The sequence below is a fragment of the Brienomyrus brachyistius genome, chromosome 14 (genome assembly GCF_023856365.1).
Source record: "Brienomyrus brachyistius isolate T26 chromosome 14, BBRACH_0.4, whole genome shotgun sequence".
NCBI classification, from domain to species: domain Eukaryota; kingdom Metazoa; phylum Chordata; class Actinopteri; order Osteoglossiformes; family Mormyridae; genus Brienomyrus; species Brienomyrus brachyistius.
The window spans coordinates 8,935,596-8,949,784 of NC_064546.1; the positions used below are offsets into that span (position 1 = coordinate 8,935,596).

The window sequence follows — 14,189 nt, forward strand, 5'->3', positions numbered from 1 at the left end:
AATGATGGCACATGTGTTTTTGTTAAAGATAATTATTTCTTGATGAAGGATTTTTTTTCTTGGAATACATTTATGTTAATGACAGGCTGGATTTTTCTCAATTTTTCAGTGCGACATGAAGCTGCTTCATCAAAAGGTGTATTTTTTTCTAACCCTCTTTACAAAGCTTTACAAGGGGTGCCAATAATTGTGGAGGGCGCTGTATGTGGAATTTGCCCGTTCTCCCAGTATTGTGTAGCTTTACTCTTGCAGTCCAAACATATGCAGTTAGGCTATTTGATGTCTCTAAAGTATCCATAATATATGATTCTTTGTGGTTTTGGTTACCCTGCAGTGGTTGAACTTTGCTCCTTATTCACAGCTCCTTATTCGGAATCGTTCGATCTATTTTAAATGCCGTGCAGCAAAATGCAATGATGCCATTACACCTGTGGGGGACCATTTAGCGACGCTTACTTTGAGAACTTCATTCGACTTTCAATTCATATTAATTTAACACGCTTTGGCTGCCTTGTTACCACTTTGAGGAAAATACATATCTGGGCAGTTTCAGTAATAGTATGTGTGTACTTTATTAGAAAAAGAGAAAAGCAAAGGATAGGCGTAACTCCTCAAGATGGGCTTCATTGTTCAGGATTGGCTTCACTCTTCAGAATAAGCTTCATTGATCAAGATACACTTCAGTCTTCAGGATGAGCTTCATTTTTCAGGATTTGCTTCATTCTTCAGGATTGGCTTCATTGTACAGGGGTAGTTTCAGCACCACCCTTTTCTCCACCAGTGCTTCCATTATGAACAGCCTGACCTTCCTTGGTTGTTGTAGACCCTTTGTGAGGATACTAGGAATCAGAACAAGCACAAGACAAAATACAATATATCTAGAATAGTACAGACTATAGAAAAAAAATTATATGAAACTAAAGCCTCAAAAGATTCTGAATTCTGGAAGGCCAGGGCTTAGACATCAGGTTCAGGCTGGAAGCAACAAGACTAAGCCCCATGATTCACAGACAAGCTCTTTACATAGCCAACCAACTTGCAGGACCCTACTTGTTGGGTTGAGGAAATACACTATATTGCCAAAAGTTTTGGGACACCTACCTTTACACACACATGAACTTTAATGACATCCCATTAACAACACATAGGATTTAATATGGAGTTGGTCCACCCTTTGCAGTTGTAACAGCTTCAACTCTTCTTCGGAGGTTGTCCACAAAGGTTTGAAGTGTGTTTATGGGAATTTTTGACCATTCTTCCACATCTCCACTGCTCTAGATTCCAGTGGTGGTGTGCTTTACAGCGCCGCATCCGGTCCTTTGCATTGTACTTGGTTATGTAAGGCATGGAAGCAGCTGCTCAGCTAAAGAAACCTCTACACTCTGCTCTTGAGCTATTCTGAAGGCCGCTATTTCAACATAGCTATTGAAAGTTGGCAACTTCTACACACTGTGCACCTCAGCATGTGTTGTCCCTACTCTATTTTACGTGGTCTACCACTTCGTGGCTGAGTTGCTGTTGTTCCCAATTGCTTCCACTTTGTTATAGTAATACTAACAGTTGACTGTGGAAAATTTAAAGTAGTAATGAGGAATTTCATGAATGGACTCATTGCAGAAGTGGTATCCTATTATAGTACCACACTTACTACTTTACTGAGCTCCTGAGAGCAACCCATTCTTTTTCAAATGTTTGTAGAAGCATTCTGCATGCCTAGGTGCTTGATTTTATACACCTGTGGCTATGGAAAAGTTTGGAACACCTGAATTCATTGATTTGAAAGTGTCCCTATACTTTTCGCAATATAGTGTATTTGCAATGACCATAACCACACAACTTCCCACATATTCCATACTGGATGTGAGATGGATGGATGTTGGTCTTGTGTCAAATATGGATGGATGATGGCCTTGGGTATGTTATGTCTTTACTGAACAAGTACATCTGAAACTACATACTGAGTGTAATTCTTATGCCACAATTGCACACTAGGGGACAAGTGCATGGGGTAGACAGGGCATACAGCAGTGCAAAAGAGAGACAAAACAGTACAATATGAAAGAATTAAACAATAAATATGCAATAAGTATGGGGTGAATTGGGGAAGGATGTGCAAATAGCTACAGAGAGTGGGTGGAGGGTTATACCATCCATCCATTTTCCAAAACAGCTTGTCTTAATCAGGATTGCGGGAGTTCCAGGGCCTATCCTGGAAGCCACGGGCACAAGGCAGGGAATAACCTAGGATAAAGCGCCAACCCAAAGCAGAGCATACTCACACACCATTCGCTCACACACGCACACCTATGTGTGGAGGGTTATGCCTAAAGATAAACCAGATATAACTAATTTTCCTAAAGCATATTAAGGAACTAAACTATATTATACCATTTACGAGACATGCATATGCAATGTAGTAAACTGCAGCTATTCCAGACCGTAAAAGTAGAAGGATAACTAAATAAAAATAGCTGGGAAGTCAGTCCTACAGAAAAGCACGAGACGAGACCACACTGGGGAGCGGGAACGAGACGTGCCGGGCTCGGCTGGGAAGACGGGTCAGGATCGGGTCTGGAGAAGGAAAGGGAGGCAGGTAAGGAGTGAACACAAGGTAAACTGCGCAGGCAGGGAATAAGAGGGAGAGGATAGACAAGATAACGCTCAGCAAGGCTAGAAAACATCTGCTCAATACTTCGCGCTGTGCTGGTGTGACTTATCTGCATTTGTACTTCCGTTCATTACCCTTAACCTCGCACACCCGGTGGTTCCCGCTTGTGTGGGTATGACAGAAGGTTATAATAAAATATTTTAAGGGCAGGATATTTTTAATTGGTGGTGTTAATGATCTTAATGATCTGGGGGTAGCACATTCTCCTTTGCCTTTCAGTCTTTGCTATAAAGCCTTGGAGGCACCTACTTGAGTAGAGCCACTGGAACAGTTTAAGGCATGGGTGATGAGTGTTCCTGATGATACTTAATGCCCTGGACCTACATCACTGGATGTTGATACTCTGCAGGATGGGCAGTTTTATCCTTGTGGTATATTTTTACTCCGTTGGTCTCTGTGATCCTTGGTGCAGCGGCCACAGTTGATAGAGTTGCTGCTTAGCTCTCTGCACCAGGGTGGGCATGTGGATTGTCCAGAAAACGTGTAATCTGGGGTACCATTAGGTGCTGACCCTCTCTATCAGTCCCAAATATCTTGAGGAATGTGTACTTCTGATGCTGCTTTGTCTTAGAGATGTTCAGGTCTAAACTGTTAGCCTGGCACCACAGAAACAGCAACTCTGCATCGTGCAGCTATGCCATCTCATCCCCATTGGAGATCAGACCTACCACAAACATGTCATCTGCAAATTTCACCATGATGCTGGAGCTGTGTGTGGCTGTACAGTCCTGTGTGTACAGGGAGTAAAGCAGAGGGCTCAGGACAACGTTAAGGGGTTCTGGTGTTAAGAATAAGGGTGTTAGAAGTGCAACTACTCAACTACTCAAGGGAGGAGCTCAGTCCCAGGTCCTTGAGCTTCGTGACCAGTGTGGGGGGTTCGTCACTGTAATAAAAAAAAAAGTAAAAATTGGTCAAATGAGTGGCAGCAATGAGTCAAATTGGTCAAATGAGTGGCAAACAAAAACTGTAAACTTAAAGTAAAATCTCCTAATTCAAATGAAGAGCAAAAACAGCACTACTGACAGTTTTGCTGAGAAAAACTTATTTTAAAGATTTTTGTAACTTGTTTTTATTGTTAAAGATTTTTTTAAAAATTATGATCAAATACCTTCAATAGCATGAACACAAGCTCAAGATTGTAAAATAACAGACTTCAGAAGACAAAAATCTACAAACATTTGATTCAGTTTTCAGAATTACAGTACAAATTTTAAGTAACATTTCATTTGCACTAGGTACAGATTATTTTTTAAACTTACACAAGATGTATCATTACTGCAAACATACTGAAGAAATACAAAATAAATTGATACATCTACAAGAGACTGTTCCAATTAAAGTGGGATTGAAAATTATTAAAAATAAAGATACCACTGTTGACTGATACACTTAATGTATTTTGATGCATATTTGCAATATTATCCAATTATTCACAACCAGTTCTTCAGGAGCTCCCCCAGGGAAAAATTGAAAAACTAAAACTGGCATTTCTCCATCTTGTCTGTTACGGTTACCATGAGGTCATGATTTCACCTTTGAAATGGGTAGAGAAAGTACCAAATTGGGCTGTTGACCTGCTGTTACATATTTTCTTCATTTTTTAAGTTTGTATTTTCCAATTTAGTTTTATATAATTCTGTACATTTTTCTTCTGACCCCAGGGGCTTCATATTGTTCTAAACAGATACATGGACAAACTTTAGACTGTCTTGAGTCAGAATTGCTAGGGATCAGCTTGCATCCTCAGTGCATCTTGGGGGCTGGGAGGAAAAAAAACACATTTAGATTCAAAAGTGAAATTTACTCTCTTCCGTCGTTGGTGGCGGTAGTATCGTACAGTACAAATATACTTTAATTAGATCATCTTTAATTTTAGTTTACTTTTTGGTGGTGGTGGGGGGGAGAGATTCAAATTTTCACTTGGGACATGAAATTGGTCCAGTATTGAATTAGAACACCTGCAGAATTCAAAAGTCATATACAATGGACATGTATACATGGGCATAGAAAACCTCTGTAGTCAAAATATTAAGTGTCTGGCAAAATGGAGAAGATCCCTACAGAGATACGCCTGTGACTGCTTACCCCTAATTGTAAAGAAACTTCATAAAACAATTGCTTGTACAGTCAGTGTGTTCCAATTTCTGACATAGCACCTCATTCAGCGCACACTAGTAGATCGCATGGGGGCTGTATTCTGATCACTTGACAACAGGCACTAAAATCGACTAGTAGGCACCATCAGAAACTGGTAGAAGACAGTACAAAGAATCATTTAATATACAGTTTAGCGCTCTAACAATACTGGACTAATTTTATGTCCCAAGTGAAAGTGTGGTCCCAAAAAGATTTCAAAACAAGTTGAAAAATACCAGGCTCTTTTAATGCTGCATATATTAAATCACAAGGGAAGATGTAGAAGATTCGGGGAGCAGCGTGTGGCTCTGCAGGCTAAGCCTGTGTGCCTGTAATAAGAAGGTCGCAGGTACAAACCCAGCCTCAGCCTGTGGGTCCTTGAGCAAGGCCCTTAACCCCCAGCTCCCTGGGCACCGCTACGGGTGGCAGCCCTTCGCAGACAACTTCCTCTATGAAAAAAGAGGAAGTTGTGGGAGGCGTAAAGACATTTTCCCTACGGGGATCAATAAAGTATCGATTAATTGATTTTTAACTACTGTTTCTAATTTCTTATACTGTATATGGCAGTTTATACTTACTAGAAATGGACTTCTCTCTGCTGGGTACCTGTTCTATCCTGTAAACTTTGAACCAATGTTTGATCTAAAAAAGTAAACAAGGTTATCAACAGTTCAGAGTTGAAACAGAACAATTTCTCTTTTTCTAACATATGTATCTCTTCCACCAGATTTCCATTTTGACACCCTAACCCTAAATTACAACTAGCTAATTTAGTATAACTAATTGCAGTTCTACTAGCGAGATATCTAGCAAGCTAACTACACAGAGTAATGACAAAAAATAAGTACGCTGATTATACTGTTTTACGTACTCGTTTTCTAACCGTGGGAGTTTATAGGCACTGAGCTTTTATAAAAGGGAGAAATGACTAGGGGACTTGACTTTGCATATTATCTGCAATTGAGCAGTCCCGTTTGTATTTTGAGTGTATATCTAAATAACAGTTTGAGTTTAACAGTTTAAAATAGTGTTATGGCACCTCATTGCGCCTGCATTTACACTTCATGGTAAACTGTGTGCTAGATTACTTCCTTCAAATAAAAAATGCCTCAGTCCCATTTGCCTGAACAAAATACAGCATAGTCCTGAGCACTTGCTATATATTTACACTGAGAAACTTTAAAATAAAAATAAAAAACTTTATGCATCTGTACAGCAGACGTCTCCAACATTCCCTGGTAAAATGGCCACTATGCACAAATTGTGACTTATTATGCATGCATCTTTATACAACCCATTGCCTATACATGTCTCAGGTCGAGACATTATGCAGCAGAGGCCACAACCTAGCTCAGCTGTCATCATATCTAGATGAATGAACAATGAGCGGCTTCAAACAGAAATTAAAAAGCGAAAAATAAAATTCCAGGGCAAGAAACATTATTTCCAGGACATTTGGCCATTTCTATCAGTTCCCAGGTCATTTTAATGACTGGAAAATAACTGGAAAACAATTGATATAATTTTTAACATTGAATTGCTGTAAATGTAACAGTAAAAATGTTAAATAACATTCCTTTCCAGTACTGTGAATACAAATAATTAATGTAAAACTTTGTATTTTTTGAAAGAATTGTCTTTGTGCCACAAATAAAAAAAAAATTCAGATTTAAGCTGGTAAAAAAACAGATCACTGGAAGAATACTAAAAAGTATTTGGGATTTAAGAAATTCCATGATAAAAATACCAATTAAAGCTTGTAAAATTAATAGAATGCAACTGCTGTATCACAAAAAAATGCAGCAGTTTTAAAATATATCACTGTAATATCATGGTAATGAAATGCTTTTTAATATAAAATATACGGACAAATTAAGTAGGTTTTTACATATATAATGACAGCAAGTTTTTAAAAGATAGCAAAATTCTTCTGTACATCCATCCACCCATTTTCCAAACCGCTTATCCAACTGGGTTGCGGGGGGTCTGGAGCCTATTTTGGAAGCTATGGGCATGAGGCAGGGAACAATCCAGGATGGGGGGCCAGCCCATCGCAGGGCACACACACGCCATGCACTCCTACAGGCAATTTAGCAAGGCCAATTAGCCTCAGCATGTCTTTGGACTGTGGGGGGAAAATCAGAGTACCCGGAGGAAACCTCACGACGACATGGGGAGAACATGCAAACTCCACATACATGTGACCCAGGCGGAGACTTGAACCTGGGACCCAGAGGTGTGAGGCAACAGTGCTAATCACGACACCTACATGCCGCCCCTCTTGTTTACATAAACCTACAAATGCTGAGCTACTAGTAAAATACAATGCATTTTGTTGTATTGGTAGCACACTGATTAAAAAAATTACACGTTTTTGGGGAAATTAATGACACATTACACAGATATTCAGTTGTCTGGTTTATTAACTTTCAAAAACATTAAAACTGACATTAACCGTCTTGAAATGCGTTACATTTTCACATTTAAATAAAGTACTCACATAAAAATGCTCACATAAACGAGCTCAAAAACACCAAGCACAGAAACATGCTTAAATAAACTGGCAAAAGCCTTGTGCAGAACAAAAGAAGTATAATCACTTTTGTTACTTGCAATGTTCAGAGATCGCATTGTGAGTGCAACTTATGCTACTCCCTCCAGTTAAAGTCAGCTATTTTTGAAATAAGAGACAGAACATTTGAATTCACAGCTTGTTCCTTTCTCCACCTTGAAGTCTTTCTGGGTTAATTTGGTGATTTACATATCTTTTTAAGGATGTAAATGCACAATCACAAAAATGGCACTTGAATGCTACAAACTTGACATCTCAAAATGTTGAATGAACATTACATTGAACTTACTTCAGACAAGACGGTCAATATGGTATCTCATGGAATCCCAGTATCTGAGGGGGAAATAAAATCGAAATTAGACACCAAATGCAGAAATCACCATTTTGTAAAGCATGATTAGCAACTATGAATATATATTTCGTAACGGGATAATGGTAGGCACTTTATATAAATAAAGTTATTTAAGAATGTTAGATGTTTATGTTATTACAAATGATATGCTAGTATTTCACGTTCGGTAATGAAAACATGTTTAACATTAGTTATGTCGGCAATAGTCTTAATATTAATTATCCGCAAAATAAAACGCAACCAACCGTTAATACTAAGGAATAAACTAAATCTTACACTGACCAGTTTTCCCCGGTCCTCATCAGCCCTGTGAGTTTAGCTGTGCTTTTATTTGGCGAATTATCTAATCCATTCAAATCTAAAACTTCGATGAATTCCAACGGTCTCTTCATTTGCAATCTGTGCATGCGCGAAATGCGCCTGGTGGCAACACTGTCAAACAAAGGATACACTTTAAAAAGTCTAAATATACGTACTTTAATGTTTCCAAGTCATTCTCTGACTTAGTAGCACTTTCTTGTATCAATTCTCAGATTATCCCATCAGTTCTGAACTGCAAACTTTTTTTCTTTAAACAGAAAGATAGAGCCTTCCACTGACCTCTGCGTATGCGCACAAGTTTGAAACCAGTTCCGACCGGAAGCGTCCGGTCCATCACAGTATAGACCTTTTGTGAACGTAGAAGTTATAAATCACAACAAGTCCAATATAAACGCTTGATTGTTCATGTTAAGATAAACACGCGGTACACTGAGCTATGACAACTTTTATCTACTTGCCGACTCGGAATCAAGCATTTGATGAGTAATTATTTAATAATATAATGTAACGAACACAAACTAGCGTAAGAGGCTGTAAACGGAGAATAGAGCACCACCAGACCACAGTTACAATTACAAAGATAATTTTATTCAGTACAATTCATGCAGCAACCCATCGGGTCGGATCTGGATTCACAAAGAGTTCGGTCCCGCTATATCCCCGTAGCACACCACCCCTTTTCAAACGTGTGTTAACCCACGCTACCACACAACATCCCCATTAGGGTACGGCACACCAATAGCACTGCAATACAAGGTAATCCCCACACTTCGGGCACAGACAAGCGTTACGGGACCCGAACCGCCCCTATAGTCCTGTCCCGACCCTAAGCGGTTACGCTGTTCCTTTACACACACACACACACACACACACACGCACACGCACACGCACACACGCAAGGATCAGGACCCTTTCCCGGGGAAGGAATGATCGCACCGGTCCGTCACCTAGAACAGTGTTTCCCAACCTTTTTTGAATTGTGTACCCCCTGAGAGATTTTCTCATACCACAAGTACCCCCTTTGTCAAATGTGTTGATGATTCAATAGTTTATGTCTTTTTTTGCTCTTTTCATTGATAAAAGCTGGGTTTGTTATTCATTAAGCAACACATCCCAGATAGATTTTCTTTCTATACCAGGGCACAGCTAATGGAATGGCTGATAATATTTACCCATCATCAGGGAAATTAAATATAAAAATTTTTTCCACGTACCCCCTGTAATGTGCTCGCGTACCACTAGGGGTACGCGTACCCCCGGTTGGGAATCACTGACCTAGAACGTCCCACGGTAAGGGAACTTTCCCCCCCCCCAATCCGTCCCTATGAGGGTGCCGCTACTCCCATCTATCAACCACCCCGTCTAAGCAGTGGTCATAGCCTCCTATCCCCACCGTCCTGACTGTCCTCGCCCTACCGCACCGGGAACTGGCCCTACCGCACCGGGAACTGGCCCTACCGCACCGGGAACTGGCCCTACCGCCCACTCTCTGGCTTCACAGCTGGCATTCCTAAACGGCATGCGAGCAGCAGCACCCCCCGACCCAACGCGCACGGCGCATACCAGACCATGCGGCACCCACTCCCTCTCTTAACCCCAGATCCCTCACAACCCAGATGTAGCCACTTAATTAACTATTACCTTCCACGCCCATCCTTCACCCTCCACACATCGTCATTACAATAATTACACTAAATACCAATTCGGTGACTCGTACATTACCTATACTATCTAATTTTTTTTTGTAATGTCTGTAACCTTAACTCTGCACAAACCATTTGATATATATAGAACAGCACAGTACAATTGTGGTGGATATATGTTTAAGAATGAAATGTGCAACGGGTTTTAGAACGGTTAACCAATGTATATTTTATATACACTGAATGCAAAATTAAAGTTAATGAAAAAAAATTCACAAAAAAAAGTGACGTTGCGCTTTAATAAAACAACGACACATGTTGGTACAGTAAACATTTAAATTTTACAGATAAAGCATGTAACCATAAGTGTAATTTCTGTAATAATACAGAAAAAAATTTTTCCAGTTCCACTAAAGGGATTTCTCTACTATTTTACAAACTGTGCGTAAATATACGTGTCACGCCCAGCTCGTACGATCTCGTGTGTGCCACGCCCCCCTGGTTATCCACTTGTCCTTCCCTGATTGTACCCAGCTGTACCCTGTTATTTTTTTTTTCTATTCGATATCTATTTCAGTCCCCGTCTTGCCTCAGTTCAGTGTCTGTCATTGATGTTTGTAAGCGTGAGTACCAACGTTCCGTCCTGCCTTGCTCTTTCCCCTAATAAATCCCCTGTTTGCCCCGTACTTTGCCTGCTTGCTCGCCTACCTGTGCGATCACCCGTCTCACCGCCGAGCGTGACAATACGTTTATGCAATGTAGTTTTAATAAAATTTTTGTCATTTAACATAACAGGAAAACACGAATTAGTCAAATGGATTTATATAAGTTTAAAATTCTGAAATTGTCTTTTACAGTGAGGTTTTCCAGGACGCGCGGGATCCCTGACAGTGTATTTGTTGACACCAACCCTCCCCATTAATCCGGGCTTGGTACAGGCCCCTAGTTGAGCTGCCTTGTTCTCTAGGTTAGGGTAAATTATATACATATTTACAAAGACTACAATAAAACATCCTGAAATATGTAGTCTAACAAAACGCAGTTTAAAGGTAGCTTACCTGGCGAAATCATGAATCGGCATGAATGCCCAGACCCTGGAATAAATTAGATGGTAATCCAGATGCACCTTCAATTCCAAACCACAGAGAATGACTTGCTTTGCATTGTGCCACTTTAAATAGTGGTTTTTGACATTTACCTTCTTGTTCTGCTGGAATGTACATTTTCACTTCATGGTCAAATTTCTGCATTCTAAAATGTATTTGTGTCAGGTATATTAGTGATAAAATTATGTAATCAACTTTTTTTTTTAACTTATTGCTGGTATGAGACCGTTGCATCTCTCTCCATTTCTAGTTCTACCTAGAGTATCTTCAGTTTCATGTCATGCTCCTCCTTTAGATACTTCAACTTGTGTTCATGAAATTCAATAGCCAGAGTCTTCTGTTCCTGGGAGCAGTGCTGGCGGACGACATAGCTTTAGGATGTGGAGGGTAAACTGCCTTGCAACTCTTCAGTTCTGTCCATTTGACTGTCACAACAGTTCATATGATCAAATTAAGTGAGACAGTTGTTTGATGACACAGCAGTCTGAAAGGAGACAAAGGCCAAATCAATGCACTAATACTCAAGGTCTGTGTGATCCTTCACCTGAACTTTAATTCAAGTCAATTTTATTTGTATATCACTTTTAAGTCATTATCACAAAGCACTTTACATTTAACCAGCCAGAGCCCCACCAAGCAAGCCTAAGGCAACAGTGGCAAGGAAAAGCTCCCTCTAGCAGGAAGAAACCTTGAGAGGAACCTAAACTCAGAAGGGGACCCCATCCTCCTTTGGGTGACCAGGGAGCATGAAACTGCATTTATACTGAGATTCACTATATAGTTATGAAGTCCCAGTTGGTTTCATGTTCTCTCCAGGAGTCCAGGTGTGGGTTCACACAGTTTAGAGGGTCATCATCTGGTATGTTCTCCAAAAGGTTGTTGGTTCTCCATTATTCCTGCCACCAATTGGATGAATTGCTCTGTTTCCTTATTTGCAAGTCCTCTGCAAGTCAAACCTCCCTTCTGGCTTCTGCAGCAGTCTTTCATATATTTTTATATTCTTCCACAAAATCTGTATAAAAACAAAACATGTCATGAGAACCCATTAATACAACAGTAATGGAAGTAGGGCCACTAACAAGGTTACATAAAGTTAACAGCTCTTACCTGAAGTTGGTGAATTGTCCTTGTAGAAGTTTGTTCATTTAAATTGAACTCATTACAGACAGATTTCCATTCAGTCCTTTTCTTTGATTTCATGGAAGATGTGTGCCATTTGTCTTCAGTGATGGGGTATCTGGTGATTATTGTCTTCTCATGAGTTCTCATGCTCAGTGAAGTGTTTTTTTTTTTTTTTTTTTTTATAACCACTGTCTCTTCTGCTGCCATTAGTATAGTTGGATTTTCTTCAATTTCATAGAAATATAAGCTACTTTGATTCCACTCCATGTTTTATAGGCAACCTCTGATTGGTTAAATCAGACTAGCGCTGGTGATTTTAAATTGATCCTGATTGCTTTAGTTCAAAGACTCCATAGTCCAGGTGTTAGTAATCTCTGATTAGTCTGTGTTTCAGAAAGTGGTTTATTAAAAACTGATTCTAGATAAAATTCTAGATTAAGGCCTACTCTTGCCCTAATTTAAACCCCGTCTAGGAAACTGCCCCTTAAAGTTCATTGCAGTATTTCTTTCCATTTAACTACGCTAGTTGTACATATTGCACAATGATCTTTCATGATTTAAGTGGACATTTGGGCCAAGACATTCTTTCTCCAAGCTTTATTGCTTTCACTTAGGTTCCATTAGAGACCATCACACAGGAAAAAAAGTAAAAAAATCAACAAAAAAAAAATCTGAATGTGCCTGGATTCTGGGGAATAAATACATGCTCTACATTTCCTGATTAACCAAGTGAAGTTCTTGGAAGACTTGAACCAGATAAAATGTAAAATCATAAAAGTGTATGAGGGGCTAGGTGAGGGGCTTGTGTCGCCTTGTCAGTGTCATGTCCTTGTGGATAGTCTTTACAAAACAACTGAATTATACTTCATTTAATGAAAATGATTGTTAAATTTGCACCCAAAAGTACAAAGTTTGAATGTAAAAATACACATTAATAGACAACTAATATTTACCATGGGCATAAATCTTTATATAATGAGTTACAAGAGAGAGGAACAATGCCGCTTCCATCAAATTGACAGGTCGGGTCAAAAGGTCACTTGTGGGCGGGGCTTGTGTAGGCGGGGTTTGGTTGTGGTGGTACGATGTGACGTCACGGGAGTTGTATTTATTTATTATTTATTTCATTATTTATTTATTAAATTATTTATGTATTAAATGATTTATTATTTATTTTAAATTATTATTTTAAATTAAATTATTTATTATTATTATAAATTATTTTTAATGATTTATTTAATTATTTTATTTTTAAATTATATTGAGGAGAGTGCTATATTGAGGAGAGTGCTTATGAGTGTGTGTGTGTTATTTTAATAAGTTATTATTTTGTCGGGCACAGCCGGGGCCGAGCGGGGGTGGGTTACCTGATGGAGCGTGAGCGTACGGCGTGTCTGGTGTTACGGTACCGCGGTAAGGTCCCGGGCTTTGGAGAATCAGCAAAGGCCTTAGAACCCTGTGTCTGGTGCGGTACTGCGCTAAGGTCCCCGCGGGCTCGGATAATCCTCGGAGAGAGCGATGCCGGAGAGCTGAGAGCCGTGCCGCGGCGCGAGTCTGATGCCGGAGAGCTGAGAGCCGTGCCGCTGCGCGAGTCTGAGAGAAACTCTGAGAGACTGAGACTCTGGGAGAAAATTATAAAGTTGGAGCAAAGAATGAGAGGAGGAGGAGGTGGAGGGTCTGTCGTCCAATAAAAACGCTTGGCGCTAGTTTTGACAATGTATGTGTGTTTCTTCCTCACGTAGGCGTTTGTATTACATCAGCGTATGGTGCCACACTTTTGAAGGCCGTCTCTAACGACTTGGGCCATACATCAAGTTGGACACCTTGTCTCCCAGTAAATCCTGTTTTTCATACATGACAGTACAGATATGGGTTAACAGAGAAACGATATGACTGCACCTGGTTGATATTGCGGCGAGCGGGGGGGCCTATTCCTCCTAGGGCAGAGGCACAAGTATCTTCGAGGTCTTACCCTTCCTGCCAGCCAAAGAGGTTCATCCAGGCCTTACCCGGTGAGTATATTATTTCTTTTATTCGCGTGATAAAAATGCTAATTAATTAAATTAAATTAAATTAAATTAAAAATAACATTCTAATAATAGGTATTCTCTGTTTTTTCTATGTACAAGAGAGAGACTGCGCTGACCGGTCAAGAGAAAATCTACAAGAGACCTGAATCAGCAGTGTTATAAAGCACATAGCCAACGCTAATTAATAAAGAATTTAAGCATAATAGCCCAGACGTACCATGGCCTATAGCTGGTAGAAA

The 14,189-nt window shown here is 39.8% G+C and overlaps 1 long non-coding RNA gene across 6 annotated transcripts; it reads right to left on the reverse strand.

Moving 5' to 3' along the window:
* Positions 1 to 553: 553 nt before the first annotated feature.
* LOC125707687 (uncharacterized) lies at positions 554 to 8,876 on the reverse strand. Of its 6 annotated transcripts, XR_007382333.1 has the most exons (9): positions 8,329 to 8,876; positions 8,011 to 8,160; positions 7,666 to 7,709; positions 5,383 to 5,446; positions 5,162 to 5,253; positions 4,202 to 4,428; positions 3,489 to 3,551; positions 3,337 to 3,396; positions 554 to 826 (listed from the first exon to the last, which is right to left on the reverse strand). It is a non-coding gene; the product is annotated as an uncharacterized LOC125707687 (long non-coding RNA). The 6 variants fall into 6 exon arrangements; XR_007382335.1 differs by lacking the exon at positions 8,011 to 8,160 and having other exon boundaries at positions 4,367 to 4,428; positions 8,205 to 8,876; XR_007382337.1 differs by lacking the exon at positions 8,011 to 8,160 and having other exon boundaries at positions 554 to 839; positions 4,367 to 4,428; positions 8,205 to 8,876.
* Between the last annotated feature and the right edge of the window lie 5,313 nt (positions 8,877 to 14,189).